This window comes from Natrix helvetica (assembly GCF_964273705.1).
Source record: "Natrix helvetica genome assembly, chromosome: 1".
In the NCBI taxonomy this organism is placed as follows: domain Eukaryota; kingdom Metazoa; phylum Chordata; class Lepidosauria; order Squamata; family Natricidae; genus Natrix; species Natrix helvetica.
The window spans coordinates 340,587,192-340,609,449 of record NC_138548.1 but is presented as its reverse complement, the minus strand read 5'-3'; the positions used below and the strand labels follow the sequence as shown (position 1 = coordinate 340,609,449).

Sequence of the window (22,258 nt, the reverse complement as noted above, 5' to 3'; positions counted from 1 at the left end):
TGATCTCAAAGCAGTGGTGTTACATGGCTGCATCAACCTGCATCTATAACTACTTGGATCCAATGCAGCTGCCATGTAGGTTTCCAACGGCAGCCCCATGTGCAGCATATTGCAATCGTCTTGATACTATTACTAGGGGCATGAGTTAGGGCTTTCCAGTCCAGGAGCCATTGGTAACCAAGATGTATTTCTGCAAGGGAGGAAATTTCTAATGGTATCACCTAACGATGCTGCATTTCACTCATGGTTTCCGCTTCATGGTAATGATAGAATAGAACAACTACGGCTAAACTTTTTCCCATCGCCTGCCAAAAGCGGGGGGGGGGGGAGTGCAGGGGAGGTCGGGGGGGGGGGGGGTTGCCCACTGTCACTGCGTTAATTGGTTTGTCAACTTGTGCTTACATTCTGAGTTATACAGTAGACTTAATTATATCTTATCTGACAATGATTTACTGCACATGTCTCATAATATGTCACACATTATTTCCTTTCTTTCTGATCTTCCATTTCGCCTGCCGAAGGAGGTGGGCAACATAGCTCTTGCCAAAATGTAGGATTTAGATAGTAAGATTTGTATTATTGTTTTATTTTATATTAAAGTTGTTTATTAGAACATGTTTTCGGGTTTTATTTTCTGCTTATCTGGAAATATGCTGCTTGGAAAGCCGACGATTCACACCTCATTAGTTCAGGGTGGAACTTCCCCTGACACCCACACCCATAATTCTGTGTGTGTGAGATCCCCCACACGCATGTGCATGCGCCCCTCACCCTCCCCCACTGTTTTTGGCGTGCAATGGACCAGGTTTTTTTCCCCTCCCCAGACTCCAGAGGCTTTCTAGGAGCCTGGGGAGGGCAAAAATGTCCCCCCCCCGAGGCCCTTGGGAGAAAGGATCCAGAGGGCGAAAAATGGCCCTATGGGCAAACCAGAAGTCACTCCCCGAACTTCCGGTTTGCACGTTGGGTTGTTTTTTGCCCTCTGGAAGCTTCAGAGCTTGTTTTTTTTTTAACTTTTGGAAAAGAGGTTGGTTTCTGGCATATGAATTACAATACAGGCAGTCCTCAACTTACGACCACAATTGAGCCCAAAGTATATACTAAGTAAGACATTTGTTAAGGGAGTTTTGTCCCATTTTACAACTTTTCTAGCCTCATTTGTTAAGTGAGTCACTGCAGGTCTTCAATGAGCAACACAGTTGTTAAGTGAATCTGCCTTCCCCATTGACTTCGCTTGTCAGAAGGTCACAAAAGGAGATCACGTAACCCTGGGACACTGCGACCATCATAAAGGTGAACCAGGTGTCAAGCATTCCAATGTAAATTACATGACCATGGGGATATTGCAAGGGTCGTAAGTGTGAAAAGCAGTCATAAGTCTTTTTTTTCAGTGCTGTTGTAAGTTAGAACGGTCACTAATTGAACGGTTGTAACTACCTGCATAGGTAGTTTTTGACTTACAACCCCTCAGAGACCATTCAAAGTTGCAATGGCACTGATAAAAATGACACGATTGGTCCTCACACTTATGACCAATGCAACATCCCCACACTCACATGATCTTAATTTAGGCACTTGGCAACTGGCATGTATTTATGACAGGTGCAGGATATGGGGGGGGGGGGACTGATTGGGGATCAATAACGACTGATTGCTGTTATTGATCCCCCCCCCACCAGCTTCTCACAAGCCAAATCAATGGGGCAAACTGGATTCCCTTCATAGCTTCATGATTCATTTAACAACTGCTGTGATTTGGTTAACAACGGTGGCAAAAATGGTAATAAAATTAGGAGGGACTTTCTTAACAACCACCTTGCTTAGCCATGGAAGTTCTAGTCCCCATTGTGGTTGTAAGTTAAGGACTACCAATTCTGGACAAATGCTTGGCTCTTCCTGGATGGGACATCTCTGCTTCGCTATTGGTGAGGAAGAGCGTATTCCGATTGTCTGTCAGTTCTCAGCAAGCCCTACTGATCTGAGTAGGGGTGAAATCCAGCAGGTTCTGACAGGTTCTGGAGAACCGGTAGTGGAGATTTTGAGTAGTTTGGAGAACCAGCAAATGCCACCTCTGGCCCCAGAGTGGGATGGGAATGGAGATTTTGCAATATCTTTCCCCACAGAACCGGTAGTAAAAAAAATTGAATTTCACCACTGGATCTGACCACTAACGATCTCTGTTCAGCTGGAAAAAACACTCCCTCTTTTAACTTCTCTCACTCTCAGAGATATTCTGAAGGAGATGGGCGGTTAGGAAATACGAAATACAAATAAATAAAAATTCATCCTTACTAGGCAGTGCATCTGCTACCCAGCAAACTTCCACAGATGTATCTTCAGTGCATCCCTGAAGCTCTCTCTCTCGCTCTGTGTCTCTCATCCCCTTTTCCCTTTTTAATTTGTTTCCACAATTGCTTTCTTTGCAGAGGCCCAGTTCTACGCCAGCCTTATTGCAAAGGCTGGGAAAGAAGAAAATACATCACCTTCCAAAGATGGATGGGTTTCCCCTCCCAAGCATTTCGGTCCAACACGGCTGCACATCTTTCCAAATCATTAGCTCCCAATAAAGAAATACAGACATAAACCAGACATTCCACGAAGCCATTAAGAAGCAATTTTCCTAAGAAAGAAAAATTCTCCATTCTTTCTAGGACATTACTTGGAGAAGTACAGCCAGAATTCATGTATTACATTTAAGGGGATTGGCTTTTATTAGAACTGCAGCAGTGTTATTTCTGCCCATTATATCAACCAAGAAGAAATACACAGCATTGCCTACAAATTGCATTCGTTAGATGATTTCATATCTTTCCAGGGGGCACGCATACTTTTCCACGCCCATTTGATGTTAAGAGTTCACTTGGGCACTGTTCACCCAAGGTCACCTAAGGGAGGTCATGCTGAGTGGGGGATTAGAATCCAGATCTTTCCAGCTGTCGTCTCCTTTCTGAGACCCCGAAGTGTTTTTTTTTTTTCCAGGAGGCAACGTGTTTTTTCTTTTGAAGACGTTTCGCTTCTCCTCCAAGAAGCTTCTTCAGTTCTGACAGGATAGTGGGGAATCAAGAAAAAACAAGACTCAAGAAAAAAATAACAAAGTCCAGTTGCCTCCTGAAAAAGCACCTTTGGCACAACCCTGACCTGGATGGCTGTGGATCTCTACATCAGGGGTCACCAACCTTTTGGATCTCAGGGACCACCAAATTCATAGTTTTAAATCCCGCTGACCACTATGATTTTTTTTAAACAAAAAGATAAATACTATTTAGTGCAAGATAAAAAATGCAAATAATTTTTCTGAGGACCACCAAAATTTTCTCGCGATTGGTGACCACTGCTCTGCAGTCCTTTCTGAGATGCTCCACAATCCTTTCAGGAGATGCTGCAAGGAACAAATTGGTCAAAGGGGATAGGAATGGTTTTTCTGTTGTGGCCCTCTCAAAAACTGTTCTGTTCCCTTTCTTCCCTGCTTTTTGCTGTGGTTGCAATGAGGAGTCCTGTGCTGCTCAAGAGACGATTGTTTTGCCTTCTCAACCCTAACAATTATTTGATCACAAGGAGAGAGGAAAGGGAAGAAGCAGTGGGCAAGGAAGGAATAATTATTTGGACTCCTGTGAAATTCTGTAAAGGCAATTTGCACAATTACAATTTTTTCCTGGAAACATCTTCCCCTCAGAACCCAGGACAAAACGTCAGCAAATTGTCCCACGGTTCTTCGAGAACCGTGTTGCTCAATTTTGGCAAACTTAAGATGTGTGGAGTTCAACTTCCAGTAAGTGCAACCTGTTCACAACCCCAGAAGTAATTTCTGTGATCCATAATACTTTCCTTCAGATCTTCAGGTCAGATCTCCGTGGCGTTTCTTTCGTGAGCTTCTGTTTCCCTGCAAACAAAGAAAGAGATCACAAAAGAAAAAGATTTTATCTCTTGCCATGCTGCCAATGTTGGGATGCCCCGCTTCCCCCCAGCCAGCTGATCTTCGGGTCTCTGCTGCCCATGCACACACGTCCATGCATGCATGTGTGCATGTCCACACATGTGCATGTTTGCGTGCACAAACACTTTTCAGTTTGGGCATGTGCGCGCACACAGTTTGGGCACTCAGTGGATAAAAGGTTTGCCATCATATTCTAGAGAGTTAAAATTCACAGGATACTTGCAGATCATCCACTGTTTTAAACCACCCATGTTTTTGATCTCACCAAGTGAAGCAAGACTTGAGTAGGCTCTACTAATGCTTTAGAATAGCAGGACAGAATAAGAACAGGCATTTGCAAACCAACAGAGAACTGATAGACTGCCCTTTCTGGGCAACTGAGGAGCAAAACAATATTTCTGCCATTAACTATCCATCCACCAGCCACAAAAACATCCTTTGCACTCCTTCAGTTCGATACCAAGTGGTAATCCTCCCATTTTCCTTCAGAAGAATACACTCTTAAGCTTGTTGATTCTGTGCTTGCTGTAGGATGCCTTAACATGACGGTACTGTGTTGGGGCCTGTATGTAATCATGCCCAAATCCTATCACTGTGAGATAACCAAAACTGGGGCTGGGTGAAGCCCGGGCACCTCCCCCAGTTGCCATGCACACATGACAATGTGGCAGCTGCCTGTGCTGCAACAATCCATGCAAACTGCACTTTGTGGTTTACCAAAACTTCAGTCGCAGGAGGAATTATGGATCATCTGCAATGGTAAATACATAGCAATGGTTTTTAGGCTGAAAGGTCCTGAGCCTCAGCTCGCTTCTTGAGCAGATCTGGATCGAAGTGGGTCAATTCCATAGTCCAAACTTCTCAAAACTCTATGCAACAATTGGGTCTTTCCATCCTCAACAGATTTGGGGGTGGACCCGGCTTTTACAGGGGCAGAAAACTCTGCTTCATACAGGTAGTCCTCAACATACGACCACAACTGAGCCCCAAATGTATGTTGCTAAGTGAGAAATTTGTTCAGTGAGTTTTGTCCCCTTTTACAACTTTTCTTGCCACCTTTGTTAAGTGAATCGCTGCAGTTGTTAAATTAGTAATCCGGTCGTTAAGTGAATCTGGTTACTCCATTGGCTTTGTTTGCCAGAAGACTGCAAAAGGGGATCCCATGACACAGGGACACTGCAACGATCATAAATATGAGTCAGTTGTCAAGGATCTGAATGTAAATCACATGGCCACGGGGATGCTGCAAAGGTCATAAGTCACTTACGAACCATTGTAACTTTGTTGTTGTTGTTGTTAGTTGAGAAGTCATGTCTGACCCATGGACAACGTTCCTCCAGGCCTTCCTGTCCTCTACCATCCTCTGGAGTCCATTTAAGCTCATGCGTGCTGCTTCAGTGACTCCATCCAGCCACCTCATTCTCTGTCCTTCTTCTTTTGCCCTCAATCTTTCCCAGCATTAGGCTCTTCTCCAGTGAGCCCTTCCTTCTCATTAGGTGGCCAAAGTATTTGAGTTCCATCTTCAGGATCTGGTCTTCTAAAGAGCAGTCAGGATTGATCTCCTCTAGGACTGAGCGGTTGGATCGCCTTTGCCCTCAATCGTTCCCAGCATTAGGCTCTTCTCCAAGGAGTCCTTCCTTGTAACTTTGAAGAGTCACTAAATAAACTGTTGTACATCGAGGACTACCTGTACACACAATCCTGGAGCCCTCCAGATCCTTCTAATACCCCCCAGGCAGATGTATCCACTGGGCATTTCTTGGGGGGGGGAGAGTGCCTCCCTGTTCGCTCATTGAACGGGGGGGGGGGGGCGGGGGAGGATGGCAGAGGTGAGGGTTGCAGGGCAGCACGTGCGTAGCTGGAATCCTTATCCAATCAGGGCTTCGTTCGCCCCCCCCCCCCCCCAGCTAAAAGCAGGAGCGAGGTCAATTCGCGACGGGGCGCCCAGGGTCCCTCCACCTGAGAGGCGCGACGGGTTCCCGGTCTGTCTTTCGCTCCCTCCCCCCCCCCCCCATTCTTTTTTTTTTAAAACCGTGCGCGCGCGTCCAGGTTCCAGATGTGGAGGCAAGCAGTGGCGCGCGGCGCGGCTACGAGCCCGTCGCTGGCTGCAAGGTCTGTCTCTGGACCGAGCGGGAACAACGAAGCCCGACGAACTGGAAGGTGGCGCCGAGAGGAGGAGGAGGAGGAGGAGGAGACGGCAAGACGGCGATGCTGTTGCTGCTGCTGAGGAGGAGGAGGAGAGCAAACGGGAGTCCCCGGGCTGCTGCTCCAAGGAAATGCGGCAGCCGGGCTCGCACCACCACCGCCGCTGAAACGCCAAGCACCGGCCCCAGGTGAGTAGTCCTCTCCCCCACCACCCGCGCTCCCTTTCCTCACGCCTCGTTCCGGAGACGGCGGCGGACAGGAGGGAAACCTCCGAGCTGAACCAAGCCGGGTTGCGGCTTCCACGGAGTTTTTTAGACGGCGAGGCGAGGAGAAACCCACCTACCACCCTCACCACCCCCACCGCACGAGTAAGCGGCAGCCTCGAGGGGCGCCTCCCTCGGTTGACGCGGGTCATTTTCTCCGGGGTTCCGTGTGATTGTGGAGGGGGGGGTGCCTTCCCGATTGAGAGAAATGTTTGGGGGTGTCCTCTGGGAGGGCGGGGAGAGGGCCGAGCCTCGCGCTTGAAGGCAGACCCTCGTGACTGCCGGCCCTCGCTCGGCGCCTTTTCCGATAGCCGCCTGAAGACGATGGGACTTGTAGCCCAAGCCGTCTGTCAGGAGGACTCCACGCTGGGGAAAAAGTGTGAAGCCGACCCCACGCCTCCGAGGCTAGGCGCCCCACACACGGCAGTTGTGTCAACCCGACCCGACCCCGCATGGTAGTTGTGACGGGGGCTTGGGGGTTTCGGTCGTTCTCCGCCCGGCCTGGTCTGTCTGAATAAGTCTGGCGTTTCGGGCGTGTGTGTGTGTGTTTGTGTGAGGTGAAGTAGACTGACCGGACCCCGCAGTTGCAGCAGCGGTCCGAGCCGGGGAGGCAGCCCTCGGCTTCTGGCTGACCTTGGGCTGCCCACCCTCAGGGGCTCAGGCTGGGGAAGCCGACGACGTTTGGGAGAGCGCGCTGCGCTGCCCACTCGGGCCGAGAGACAGCGGGGAAAGGCCGGCTGGGTTAGCGTCCTCGACGTCCCAACGGGGTTGTGTGGTAGGGGGTGGTCACGGTTGTGCGGTGGCCGTGTGTGTGTGTGTGTGTGTGTGTGTGTGTGTGTGTGTGTGTGTGTGTGTACACTTTCTCCTTTCTTGGGAAGCTTGGGGTTTTCTGAATTGGGCATCTGGGGCCGAAGTAGGCAACCTAGCCCCTTCTTCCCATCAGCTCGTTAGCATAACCAGCAGCAAAGGGAAGGATTGCAGTACAAAACACCCCTAAAACTCCAGGTTGAGAAATTGCGGAGGGGGGGTATAGAATCAGGGTTCCTGGTGGGGTGAGATGGGCCCCGTCATTTGTTTAGGGAGGAGATCCGGGTTGCTTGGTTTCTGAACAGGGCAAACACTCAATCGGACTGCAAAGCCTGAACAATGCCATAAATTTTAAGAATTCCAGCCCAATCATCTTATTGGGGGGAGAAAAAAAGACAACTCACCACATTTTTTCTGGGTGTACAGTATGGCCTGCCCTCCTCTGACACCCACAACAATCTGCTTCACTGTCTTTGTCCTCCTCACCACCGCCTCCACACCGTGGCAAAAATTTCACCCTTTGCCCAGGGTGTTTGCAAAGAACTATAGGGAAGAAAAAGAAGTGACGCAAATACAAAATAGGATTAGTATCCAACACTTTTTGCATGAGAAGCAGAGCGTGGCTTACATTACATATTGATATATTCTTTACCAGAAAGCCTCTTGCAGGTTCTCCCCTCCATCTGACTGTTCGTGAAAAGGGTATTGAGAAGGGGGATATTTTGACTGTGGCCCTCAGTCTACCCCAATGTTTTATCAACCTTGGGAGCTTGAAGATGTGTTGGAGTGGGGAATTCTGGGAGCTGAACTCCACACACCTTCAAGATGCCAAGGTTGAGAAATACTGGGATAGCCAATATATACCCAGATAAGTCGTCTGGGACATCATTTGTTGGGCTTGTATACGTGATTTTGTGGCACAGCTTGCTGGACTTGGTTGTTTTTGGGGTTGCTATTTCTGGACCCATAACTGGTTGTTTAATGTATTTTTACTATAACTTTACTATGCTTTGAGGGGATTTTTTTGCTGGAAGACAGCTTACAAATGTACGTGGGTCCATTTAGTAATTTTAAGAGGACATCTTAATGGAAGGCTGTGAATGCAACACATGTCCTTGGCATACACAGTGTCATATGGGTCACACACCTATTAAGGAGACTTGATGAACCTTTTGCCACTCAATTATGCATGACTCTTGAGTGGTGGATCAGTGGCTAAGACGCTGAGCTTGCCAATCAGAAAGGTCAGCAGTTCGGCTGTTCAAATTCCTAGCACCGTGTAATGGAGTGAGCTCCCGTTACTTGTCCCAGCTTCTGCCAACCTAGCAGTTCAAAAGCATGTAAAAAATGCAAGTAGAAAAATAGAAATCACTTTGGTGGGAAGGCAACAGGTTCTGTGCGCGCCTTCGGCATTTAGTCATGCTGGCCACATGACCACAGAGATGTCTTCGGACAGCGCTGGCTCTTCAGCTTTGAAACAAAGTTAAGCACTGCCCCCTAGAGTCGGGAACGGCTAGCACTTATGTGCGAGGGGAACCTTTACTCTTATCTAAGTCATCCAAGAGTTCCCATAACAAAAATACACAATTGAAGGGGAGAGGAGGAGCCAATGTCGCGACGAGACGACGTGCAATCTCAATGCTCTGAGATTGCCGTTGATACTTTTGCCACTGGGTGGTCCAAACGGACCTAAACCGTCCCGCAGAGATGGTGAACAGGAAGAATACATCTTGCTGATCTCAGGGACATCGAAAAGTCCCTGATCAATCCAAGAGAAGTTCTTCAAGCCGGCGACAAAAAATCCAGCCATTAGGCTGATGAAGTTGGGGCGGCTCCAAAATGGAAGGATACAGAAAGAGAAAGTGTTTCCAGCTGCTGAGGAATTTTTACCGTTTTAAAAGAGACTGCCTATAAAAAGTTTAAAACTAATTTAAATTGGAGAATAGAAGAAATAAGCGGCGGAATTAAACTTGGAATGGTTTTGGACAGTGGGTTATCTTACTTTTTAAATGCTATCTTTATAGATGTAATTTATGCAAGCCTTTTAAAACGAATGGATTAAGTGTTCTTCTATTTTTTTTCTTTTATTATTCTTTGTAACCTATGGACTAAAATTCTCCTCTTTCATTACTCTGGGTGTTCTTCTAACTCATTCAGGAATCTGACTTGTTTTAAACTTGAAACACAAAAAAAGATACAAAAAGAAACAAAGAAAATTGCAACAATAACACTGCTACTCGGATGCTGGTGGTTTGTGTATTGGAAATGAAACACACTTTTCTCACTGATTATCCTGGCTTGGCACTCCAAGGTTTCACTGCTTGTTTATAGAGAGTGATAAGAAAAGCATACAAATGTCCCTTTGAAGTATATCTTTAACCAGAGAAAGGTGAAAATAAAACGTTATTGTGAATCTATGCTTAATCTTGTTAAAACCTTCCAAGCTAGAGCAGCAGTGTTTGTTAGCTGGAGATAATGGCACAATTTCAACAGCAGAAAGAAATTTTAAGTCTGCAAAAGATATTCTCAGAAATACAGAAATTATCAAACACATATGAGAGGATAGAGAAGAAGTTGGAAGACTTAGAGTATCTAAGTAAAATATGATGAAGAAGTTGGAGATGTTTATCAAATGGAAAAAGTGGCGGTTAAAATCCTAAAAATCGAAGAGGAAAATGAATATAAAGAAATTAAATTTGCTGATATTTATGGTGATTGGTTTGTCTCTGAAAATGGAAAGAGTGGAATACTGAAAGAGGAATTAAATGGAGGGGAAATCTACCCCAGATGGCAAGATACAGAAGAAGAAAAAACAAAAGAATTTATGGATTTAAAGAGAGAAATTTTATTAGCAATATCATTGATAACACTACTGACAATTAAAGATAAGCTGATTAAGGAAACAGAAGAAGGGCATCAAAATTACATGAGAGATTTTATAAGCATGGAGTTGATAAGAGGAGTCCATACAAAGTTGATTAAGGAGATGATTAGAGGACTGACACCACAAATGGCAGAAGATATGAGACTGTTTTGCTACTGGAAAGGTACAGGTTGATAGATGGAAGAGTATAATTTAAAACTAGTTAAACTTAATGAAATTTAGTGAAAATAGACATAGTTAAATAAATAATTGATAATGATAATAATGTATACAATGTGTAGTATTATGATAAGTAATAATTGGATATGAATATTGAGTGGAACCTATGAAAGGAAGATTATAAATCCTTTTGGATTATATATAAAGGTTAATAAAAAAAGAACTAAGTTAGATACAGTTAAGTCTTGATTATTAGGGGGGAAATGTTATGATGCAGGATATAGTTAAATAAAGGAGGGATAATGATAACAATGTATATACAGGTATGGGTACAACATAAGGAAACTGGATGTAAATTGTAAACAGTGATTTGGAAAGGAGGATTAGAAAACTTTGTTATTAAATATTATGGATGTTTAGCTAGAATAGGATAAAAAGATTCAGTGTTATTGGAGGAATTTAGAAATAGTAAATGAAATGCCAGTATGTGATTATGTGTTAAATTTTGGTATATTTATGATGAAGGACATTTAAACAATTATAGTCAAATGAAAATGGAGGTATGATGATGGTAACATGTATAAATATCTGAGTTAAAATACTTGAGTTAATATGAATTATGTTTGTTGACTGTGGAAGAGATGCACGAAAGCCTTTTTGTAACCAACTGATACACTTTCTACAGTATGTAAAGAAGGATGTGTTGTTTGTTTTGAAAATTAAAAAAAAACTAAAAAAAAACACAAAATGCACAATTGAATTGTTAGTGATCTATATTTGTCTTTTTTCTTCTTCCCCTGGGCAATGTGAGAAGTCTTCCCTTTACTTTCTGCATGGAAATTAAGTACTCAGATGTGAGCGTAGAGCATCCAAAATCTGTTCAGTGGACTTTAGGCCAGAAAGGGTAGAGAGGACAGAGTTGGGGTTTTTTTTGGGCTGACATATATTTATACTTTCATCTTGCTATAAGATTGGAATCTTAAAAAAAAAAAAAGATTGACAGCAATGGACTTAGGAAATAATGACATGAAATAATGAATTGGCAGGAGGGTTTTAAATTGAGGAAATTAGTTATCCTAGTCTACTGTGGATGAAGTGTAGTCCCATGAGAATGTCTGTGTTTTTCCTTAGATTGTCTGCCTTTGATTTATTATTGCTAACAACTCTAAACAGACTCATGCCTTGACGGTAGCTAAGCCAGTCTCTTTCCTGCTCCACTTATAAAATGAAGACAGCGATGTCTCTTTGCCAAGTTGCAGAGCCTGGGAGGATAAATGATGGGTGGTGAGGTGCCCAGAAACAATGTTAGCATTGTTGGGGACTTCAAGAGTTAGGTTAGCTGGCTAAATTGTTACCCTTCTCCATCAAACCTTCTGTCCTTTGGATCACACCTGTGAATGGAAATGACAGAGGGAATATTAATTTGTGGAGGGTTTCACCTCGAAGAGAAGGCTGGATTTTATGATTCCCTTTTCTGTCCTCAAAGTGCACAATCTGTATTGTGGATTTTTATTACCTCCAGAAATACTCTTCCAGTTGAGGTGGAGGTGTTAAAAATTAAAATACGTTTGGGAATAAGTGACCAAGCAATTACAGGTCCTTGATGCTCTCTGAGCTTGGTTGTTTTTTTCCAGACATTTCATTACTCAACCACACCTAGAATAATGCATCCAGTTTTGGTCGCCACACTATAAAAAAGATGTTGAGACTCTAAAAAAAAGTGCAGAGGAGAGCAACCAAGATGATTAATAGACTGGAGGCTAAAACATGAAGAACAGTTGCAGGAACTGGGCATGGCTAGTCTAGTGAAAAGAAGGACCAGGAGAGACATGATAGCAGTGCTCCAATATTTGAGGGGCTGCCACAGAGAGAAAGGGGTCAAGCTATTCTCCAAAGCACCTGAAGTCCAGACTAGGAATAATGGATGGACACTGACCAAGGAGAGATTCAACCTAGAAATAATGAGGAACTTTCTGACAGTGAGAAGAACAATCAACCAATGGAACAGAAGTTACCTTCGGAAGTTGTGGGAGCTTCATCACTGGAAGCTTTCAAGAAGAGATTGGACTGCCATCTGTCAGAAATGGTGTAGGGTCTCCTGCTTGAGCGGGGGGATAGACTAGATGACCTACATGGTCCTTTCCAACTCTGTTAATCTGTTAAAACAACCAAGATCAGAGGGCACCAAGGACTCAACAGTTCAACCCTGAGCTACAAATATTTCTCTGTTGGGACCAGGGATGTCTGACTGATGGACCATCATCATTCTTGAAACATAGCCTATATTCTTATCACAATTATCTACTGAACATCTGAAACAAGTGGTGTGATCCATACATCTTTCCTTGGAAATCGAAAGGGTTTAAAAAAGGCAATGTAAAGGATTCAGGAACTATAGTTATTTTTACATGCGAGACGAAAACAAACGTTTTACATTAACGTTTGGGGAAAAGGGGGGAAGTGTTGATGGCAACAACTATTCTTTACCTGATGGCTCCAAACACCATGCATTAAAACAATGGATGGAAGTTTTTGGCTCTTCTTTACTCATGAAATTAGAACCCAGGGCATTCAACAGATTTGTGCTTGGAGATTCAAACCAGGTTAAATGAAGGTCTTCAAGGAGTACATAGTCAGCCAGTGAAATTCTGGGTTGCAAAATGTGTTTACTGTTCCTGATCTGGATAGCTTTAAAGGAGGAATAAGTCAAATTCCTAGAGGATCCTGAATATGTTGAGTGTCCTTAGACCAGTGTGGATGTGAACAGATAGCAGCTGAGAATAAATATGAGGGGATAATTACTGCTCTCCTTGCTTGGTGTGAACAACTGCCCTTCTGTTCAACTGTGATTTCCATGACCAGAATTGCTTTCATTATTTCTTTCCTTTTTTAATATTCAGGGGAAAATTCAGCATCAGCATCTTTTTTGTGTGCAAATGCTGGTGATCATTTCCTTGCACAGAAATGTATTATCTTGGAGAGGGTAGCGAGACAATCACGCATGTAAATTTTCCATTAGAAAATAATGGAAATGCAACGCTCAAAAACCAAACACGAATGGAGAGGAGTGCCAAAGACAATCTTCAATGAGGCCACCATTTTATGCAAGACCTAGAGACCATCGCTTGTTCATTGCATTCATGCTTCGCCTTCCTTTAAGGAGGTTACTAATCTCAGAGACCTCATGTCTAAATGGAGGTTTACCTAGGCTTTAGTACAGGTGGTCCTCGACTTACGACAACAGTTGAGCCAAAAACATTCTGTTGCTAAGTGGGACAGTTGTTAAATGAGTTTTGCCCCATTTTATTACCTGTCTTTCCACAGATAGGATAGGATAGGGAGAGGAAGAGGAATAGAGCTGGAAGGGACCTTGGAGGTCTTCTAGTCTAGGCTCCTGCTCAAGCGGAAGAACCTATGCCATGTTGTTAAGTGAATCACTGCAGTCGTTAAGTTAGTTACATAGTTGTGAAGGGAATCTGCCTTCCCCATTGGCTTTGCTTGTTAGAAGGTTGCAAAAGGTGATCCCAGTTGTCAATCATCTGAATTTTGATCATGTGATTGTGGGGTTGCTGCAGTGTTCATAAGGATGAAAATTGGTCCTATCGAAGGAAGTAACCGCATGGCTTAAAATTTTGGAAGTTGAGACTATGAAATCCAGGTGGAACCTCTACCTGATACTAGTTTTTTACAAAGTGAAAAGAGATGCTACTGTATATGGGATGATGAAGGGCTGAACTGCCATGTTGGTAAAAGTCCAAGACCATCGTGGGCAAAACTTAAGTATCTCAATTCTACTGTTTTCATTGTGCTTTACACCTTATTACAGTTCTTGCATTTAATGAAGTTTAGAGGACAAATATTTAAAATTAAAGAGAAAGATGACTCTGAGCACATCCTCTACTAACGAATTTATTAATACTAAGCACGTAGTCCTTTTACACATTGTTCCCCTAAGCTTTCTTTTTCTTCTTTTCTTCCTTTCGGGAGAGGGGGCGGTATATAAACGCTAATAATAAATAAATAAATAAATAAATACATGGAATCTTCGAGTTACAATTGGTAACTTAGCATCCAAAAAGCTACTTACGACCCAGTTTCAAAATCCCCATGTTAGTCTGCCCTCCGTAGTAAAATCAGGTCCAGCTACAGGATGACCTGCTTTACTGTTGTAGTGACTTATGACCATAAAGGCCTGGCTCAATGGTCATAACTCAAAAACTGCCTGTACTTTAAGGATTTATGTCCCTCTTTTGGTATTTTTGTGTTAAATAATGGAGAATCAAGAAAGGCCTTTGATAACAACCCAGAAGTAAATTTGGATTTACCAAGATTGTGGTAAATTCAGTTCTCTGAAAACTCTGATCTTTGAGTATGATTCAGTTTATGGCAGAAATGAAGTGTGGAAAGTAGTGCTTGGTGACCCTTTTTTTAAACAAGTGTTTCTATGCCCAAGGTCTTTCAGCATATTATCCAGTGCTCTTTTTTCTTCAAGCTAATGTTAATTCTTTTTAACACACAATAGATTTGGGGGCGAGGGGGATTTGCATTACATAGCTTAGTGATTTCTTAATGGTTGATCCGAACCTCTCCCAAGGTTTATACTGCAATTCACAGAACCTCTCTCCAAAGAATCATGAACCTGCTATTGTAGGTAATGAAATACAACACATTTGGAGATCAGGAAGTTGGGAAAAATGGTTTAATGTGAATCTCAAGGGTTTTGATAGGGCACTTATTGAGTGAAAATGTAATATGGTAGTATCTTGGACATGGATATTCCGTACATTGGATTTTTTTACAAAATAAAGTTGGGGGGGAGAACAATCATGGTGTATCCACACTGTGCAGCTTTCTGTGAGGAGTTACTCCACATCTGGACAATAAGAGTTTATGCATCTGCACACATCCAACTGTTCTATAATGGGATGTGTAGATGGCCTTGGGAAGGAGGGGAAGAGATGCTGCCCAGGACAGCGGTCACCAACTGGTGGTCCGCGAGAAAATGTTGGTGGTCCGCAGAAAAATCTTTGCATTTTTTGCATTTTTTAATATTGCACTAAATCAGGGATCCTCAAATGATGGCCCCTGGGCTGGATATGGCCCGCAGAAGCAATTACTCCTGCTCGCTGATGTGATGGGGTCCTTCAGGCATTTAGCTTGGCTGCCTCTTCAGTAGCTCCATGGGAGACCAGGTACTTCAGTGAGCAGTGCATGAAACTTTGGCCTGGCTCCTCGAAAGAGTTTGCTGGGGGCCGATCTAGCGCCCGGGCTGGCTACAAGACAAACATTCATTCTTGGCCATATTTGAGATTCCTAGCTGCAACGGACAGCAAACCTAGAATTGACCCCAGGCGCTTCTCTCCGCTAACAGGCGGCCAAGCTAAGTGCCTGAAGGACCCCATCCCATCATTAATTCATATTAGTGGTCTGCGGGATTTTAAACTATGAATTTAGTGGTCCCTGAGGTCTGAAAGGTTGATGACCCCTGGCCTAGGAAGCAATCAGACAAGAGAGGCAGAGGCCCCCTAGTGGCTTTCCAACCAGAGAAAGAAACCTCGGAAGGACCCACCCTAACAGATGATGCATTTAAAAGTGGTGGCGGGAAGTTTATACTTTCAAACTTGCAAGGTTCTGTTAATGCCATCCTAAGAAGTAGAATTAATTCATCGAGTTGTGTTTTCCCGCCTGGTTTACCTGGGAGAGTTGACATGTTCACAGCTCAGCTTAGCAGCTATGATGAATTCCCCGTTCTACTCTTCATAGTTCCATTCATTTCCATTCCTTTGCAGCCTTGCAGCAAATTTTGATCACCTACTGACTCTTTTCTTGGAGATGTGGTGTATCAAACAAGGTGACCTTGGCACTCCAGAAAGGAACGTTCTTATCTCACAAAGAAATAGAGTACTCCACCTAGTTTGAAGTATTTAAAAAAAGTCATTACTGATGAAATCTTTCTATGCATAATTACTTTCGTTGAATTAAAATACCATTTGCTTCCCTCCCTCATTGCATTGCATTGCATATACTGTTTCTGTCAAGTTCGGTAACACAAAGAACTGATAGATAATTTAGAAGGTGAGAAAAATGAACAATGAAGTATACTATTGGCGTTCTTTTTTAAAAGTAATGTTTACACACTATTTTTAACAGAAAACCAATAGTATCAGCTGCAGTAGCTGTTGAGAAAGAAGTACATTTTCATGTCACGAATATTCATCGTGCTCCAGGCCATGGATTCATACAAAGCATTGCAATATTTAGATCTGTTCGGAGAGGGCACGCCTTTCTCTTTCCATAAGGGTGACATAAAGTGGTGAGAATAATGAATGCGTGGTCTGTGTTTGAAGAACATTCTTACTCCTGGTTAACTGAGCAATTAGCTATCAAACACAGTCATTCAATCCCTACCCTGTTTCCCTGAAAATAAGACCACCCCGGATAATAAGCCCAATTGGGCTTTTGAGAGCATGCACTAAAATAAACCCTTCCCCGAAAATAAGCCCTTCTTGAAAATATGGCAACATAGCAGCAGCCATGAGGTGACCATGCTAGCTGACTCCTGCAACTCAAAAATAATAAGACCTCCCCCAAAATAAGGCCAAGCTCTTATTTCAGGGCTCAAAAGAAAATAAGACCCTGTCTTATTTTCAGAGAAACATGGTAGTCATCTCAAGGCTGGACTATTGCAATGCTCTCTACATGAGGCTACTCTTGAAGAGTGCTTGGGAGCTATAGCTGATGCAGAGACCAGCGATGTGGGCAGTTCTTGGGGCCTCAAGAGTGGCTTATGTAACACCACTGCTTCACAAGCTGCCTTGGCTGGCAGCCTTCTTCTGGGTGCAATTCAAGGTGTTGGTAATCACATTTAAAGCCTGTTGTGGCATGGGTCCAGGCTACTTGAGGGGCCATCTCATCCCATTAGGATTGACTTGCCCCACCTGTGTCCACAGAGGAGGCATACTGTGGACTCCTTCCACCAGAGAATTTCAGCTGGTGGGGTCCAGAAGAGCCTTCTCTGCTGTTTCCCCCAACCAAAGTAAGGTCAGCTCTAGTCTTCCTCAAGAGCTTAAAGACCTGGCTCTACCAGCTGCCTTGGGGGTCCAATGGAGGGTTTTCACAATGGGGATGTTTTGATAGATTAACAACAGATCCCACTATTAAGGCCCGCCGGCAGCCAGCGGAGACTCTGGCAGCAGAGTCGGACAGTGGGGAGGTTGTGGAGGAACATGGACCAGTCCTGGGGGCTGAGGAAAGCTCTGTGTCGGAGGCATAGAGGGAGCCAGAGAGCAGTGAGGCAGAGGACAGCTGGAGCTTGTTCCCAGTGTGCGCATGTGCAGAGCTGCCAGAAGACAAGAACAACCAAGAAAGCAGGGTTGACTTTGGAATAAAGCCACAACTTGGAGGTGATTGGCCCTTCCCACAGGAAACAAAAGAGGAGCAAACGAGGAGGGGGCTTTTGCAGGAAACAATTCATTCCTTCAGTTGTTTCAAGAATGGAAAGTTCTGTGACTATAAGAGACTTTGTGCCAAGTGTTGCCTTGCCCTGCATTTGGAAACTAGTTATCTGTCAGCTCGCCAAGTGAGATAAGGTTCGTGTTGATAAATATTCCTCTGAAAGACTGTTTGCTAAGCCTTGCTGACTGTGAATGAAAGGAATTTACAGTTGTGTAAATAAAAGTTTTGCCAGTACCAAGGCTCTGCTTCTTGCTTTTTAAGGAAGCACAGATCAGAACAGCCATCCCCTCCCCTTGTCATCATTCTTCCTCCCCCCATCTTTTTAGCTAGGCTGGTTTTATAGTACTATATTTATATTATTATAAATTATACAGATTTATAATTTAATACTGTCAGCCACCCAGTTATCATGCCGCAAGTTGGGCAGCTGATAAATTGTACAAATAAACAAAAGTTGCTTCAGGGAGTCCTTCACCAAATGGAGAGTTGGCTTTGATGGCCCGTTATAGTTTGATAACTGTCCATTGATTTTTGCAATTTTGGATTTTTATGATACATCGAGCCATAAACCAACCAATCACACTGGTTGGAGGAATGTAACATACTAGACTAAAATGTGGTTGGTTGGTTGGTTTGGGTTCAGAGTATGGCACAAGCATACAGACAGATTAAAAAAAAAGTTATTTCCCCAAATCAAAATGAGGTTGATGTAACAGGACTTCGGTCTGGACAAGAAACAAACCTCCTCAGAATTGTCATCTTCTACGTCCCATTTGTTAGAATTGGCCAAGCTGCCAGGGAATGCTGAAGGCTGTAGTTCTACCCTGTTTCCCTGAAAACAAGACCTCCCCATGATAATAAGCCCTATCAGGGTTTTGAGTGCATGCGCTCTAATAACCCCTCCCCCGAAAATAAGACCTCCCCAAAAATATTGCAACACAGCAGCAGCCATGAGGTGACCACGCTCGCTGCCTCCTGCACCTCAAAAATAATAAGACCTCCACAAAAATAAGGCCAAGCTCTTATTTCAGGGGTCAAAAGAAAATAAGACTCTATCTTATTTTTGGGGAACCACAGTAACAGATGCGGTGGGTGCCAAGTCAGAGATGGCTGAAATAGATGGATTTATGAAAAATTTATAGAACAGAGAATTAGACCTTTAAGAAACATTAGGACAAAATGTTTCAATGATGAGCGACTTCAGTCACATCCACTTTATTTTACAAGTTAGATTTATTTGTTTGTGAGACGTGCCGTGAGTCCTATCAGACTGCAACCCACTTAGCTCAATCTTTCTTCAGTTTATTTCGCCTCTCATTCGTCTGCACTGCAGTCCTGGGATCTAAATGAGGGGCAGAGTCTGTGGGTCCCAGAATGGTATCTTCCAGTAAAACATGCTCTTTGTTTTGGGAGTATGGGTCTGGCCACACTCTTAAAAGCAAGAAAAAGGTAGCTCCTAATCAAATAGCCTTGGAATTCTGGCTTAGGCAAAACCATGTTATTCAAGTGGGATAATTGCTGTAATTCTGCCTCCTTTTCCTCTATACCAGCGATGGCGAACCTTTTTTGGCTCGCGTGCCATAAGTGGGGGGAGCGAGGGGGGTCGTGTGCGGGCGTGCCGCACCCATAATGCAACGCGCCCCCCAGTGCACATGCGCGCACAACGCGCCCATTTTTGCATGCTTTTTTCGCCCTCCCCATGCTCCAGGGGCTTTATAGGAGCCTGGGGAGGGCGAAAAGAGCCTCCCCCGGCCCCCGGAGGCCCTCCGGAGGCTTCACGGAACGTCCGGAGGCTTCCCTGAAGCCTTCGGAACACTTAAAACCACCCTCCGAGCAACCCGGAAGTGACTTCTGGGTTGCTCGGATGGTCGTTTTAAGAGCTCTGAAGGCTTCAGGGAAGCCTCGGGACGGTCCCTGAACAGGCACGAGACGTGCGTCTCGATCGCCCGGGCTCGGATTGCCTTCGCCGCGCGGCGCCTCGGGCCCGGCGTCCTTGTACCCCTCCGCCCAGCCTCTGCGCACTTGCCAGCGTGGCGCGGCGCCGCCTAGGGCCGGGATCGAGGCGGCTGCGCGGCCTGCCTGGCATGGCGCGGCTAGAGGAGGAGGAGGAGGAGGCGAGGGCGGCGCGGCCAAGGCGTGACGGCCGCACAGCCACCTCGATCCCTTGCGCTGCTCCGCCCAGCCTCTGCGCGCTCGCCCGGCCTTCACATCGCTGCCGCCGCCGCCAGGACGGGCTCGGCCGAAGGGAAGTCCATCAGGCATCGGCCTGACGGACTTCCCTTTGGCCGAGCCCGTCCTGGCGGCGGTGGCGGTGGCAGTGATGTGAAGGCCGGGCGAGCGCGCAGAGGCTGGGCGGAGCGGCGCAAGGGATAGAGGTGGCTGTGCGGCCGTCAGGCCTCGGCTGCGCCGCCCTCGCCTCCTCCTCCTCCTCTAGCCGCACCACGCCAGGCAGGCCGCGCAGCCGCCTCGATCCCGGCCTTAGGCGGCGCCGCGCCACGCTCAATAGTCGCAACTCAGCTGCCTGCCACTTTCCCCCTCCTTTGTCTCCCAGCCGGGGCGGCCCGCCGCCGAGTTGCGACTATTGCCGCCGCTGCTGCCGCCGTTCACAGGACCCGCCTCACCCTCTTCCTCCAGTCGGCAGGCTCCGATTCATTTGCTGCCTGCCAGGCCCTGGCACCGCGTTCGAGCCGGAGGGGGAAAGGAGGAGAAGGAGAAGGAGGACAACAAAGCCCCCTTCGCTTTCCCCGTCCCCCCCCCTTTCGGCTTAATCCTTGCGACACCCGCGCAAAGCCCCGAGGGGACGGATTCCTGTGCGGGACACATGGCAGGAAAGCCATAGAGTCCTCCCTCCCTCCGCCGTCCAGACGGTCCCTGAAGCCTTCGGAATGCTTAAAATGACGCTCCGAGCAACCCGGAAGTCACTTCTGGTTTGCTCGGATGGTGGTTTTAAGCGTTCCGAAGGCTTCAGGGACGGTCCCTGAAGCCTCTGGGGGGCGCGGGGGAGGCTCTTTTCGCCCTCCCCAGGCTCCTATAAAGCCTCTGGAGCCTGGGGAAGGCGAAAAATAGCTTTTAAAAAGGTGAACTCAGCTGGCCAGCGCGCGCATGCGCACTGGCCAGCTGACAGGGCAGAGCCTTGCGTGCCATAGGTTCGCCATCACGGCTCTATACCTTACCTTGTTTGGGAAGTTGTGACAGAATAATAGAATTGGAAGGGACCTTGGAGGTATGCAACCCTTGCTCAAATAGAAGACCCTATACCAGCGATGGCAAACTTTTTAGACATCAAGAGTCCAAACTGCCTGTGCATGCATGCCCAAACTGAAAGGTGCACGCACACACACGAATGCGTGCATGCATGGACATGTGTAGCAGAGACCTGAAGGCCAGCTGGCCAGTGGGAGGTGGGGGATCCCAACACCAGCAGTGTGGCAAGAGGTGAGACCTTTTTCTTTCATGAGCTTCTGTTTCATCATTTGCAGGGAAACAGGTGCTCACAAAAGAAACGCCATGGAGATCTGACCTGGGGCGATGGCGTGTGTGCCAGCAGAGAGGGGTCTGCATGCCACTTTTGGCACGCGTGCCAAAGGTTCGCCATCATGGCCCTATACCATTTCAGAGAAATGGCTGTTCAGCCTCTTAAAACTCTCCAGCAATGGAGTATTTACAAGTTCTGGAGGCAAATTGTTCTACTGATGAATTTTTCTCACTGTCAGGAAATTTCTCCTCAGTTCTAAATTGCTTCTCTCCTTGATTAGTTTCCACCCATTGCTTCTTGTTCTACCCTCAGGTGCCTTGGAGAATAGTTTGCCTCCCTCTTCTTTGTGGCAACCCCTGAGATATTGGAACACTGCTATCATGTCTCCCCTAGTCCTTCTTTCCATTAAACTAGACATACCCAGTTCCTGCAACCGTTCCTCATATGTTTTGGCCTCTAGTCCCCTAATCATCTTTGTTGCTCTTCTCTGCGCTTTTTCTAGAGTCTCCACATCAGTGGTGAAATTCAATTTTTTTTACTACTGGTTCTGTGGGTGTGGCTTGGTAGACGTGGCAGGGGAAGAATATTGCAAAATCGGTGGTATTTGCTGGTTCTCTGAACTACTCAAAATTTCCGCTACCGGTTCTCCAGAACCTGTCAGAACCTGCTGAATTTCACCCCTGCTCCACATCTTTTTTACATCATGGTGACCAAAACTGGATGTGATATTCCAGGTGCAACCAGCCAGCAAACTTTAATTTACTACTGTTAAATGGAGAGTGTTCCTCTCGCTGACCTCTAAGCAGGGATTCTGGAATGAACAGCAGGGAGGCCACGAGTACTTCATTGCCTGGCATCTGCTGCCTGAGGTCATCTTCTCACTCTTCCTTATGTTAGCAGAGTCTGTCCATAGTCACCCTAAATAACTACAATCTCTGCAGTCTTCTTTAATTCTCATCGTCTGCTGAGAAACCGAGACTGACCAAGATAATGCAAGCAGCAATTTCCCTTATTTCTGGTTCTTTCCAAGGAGGGGAAGGGTGTCAAGAATAAACAGTAATTCCATGCTTTCTTCCAGCCCACTGTCCTGCTTTATTTGCCCAGCCTCTGAAGCATCTGTGTCCTAATGGCCTGCCTGG

At 45.6% G+C, this 22,258-nt stretch overlaps 1 protein-coding gene across 1 annotated transcript in view; it reads left to right on the top strand.

Moving 5' to 3' along the window:
* Positions 1-6,149: 6,149 nt before the first annotated feature.
* LOC309383671 (G-protein coupled receptor 22-like) overlaps positions 6,150-22,258 on the top strand; it is a gene marked incomplete at its 3' end in the record, with an annotated part of 74,775 nt that continues 58,666 nt past the window's right edge. Inside the window, exon 1 of the mRNA XM_081936477.1 lies at positions 6,150-6,264. The remainder of the gene's footprint in view (positions 6,265-22,258) is intronic.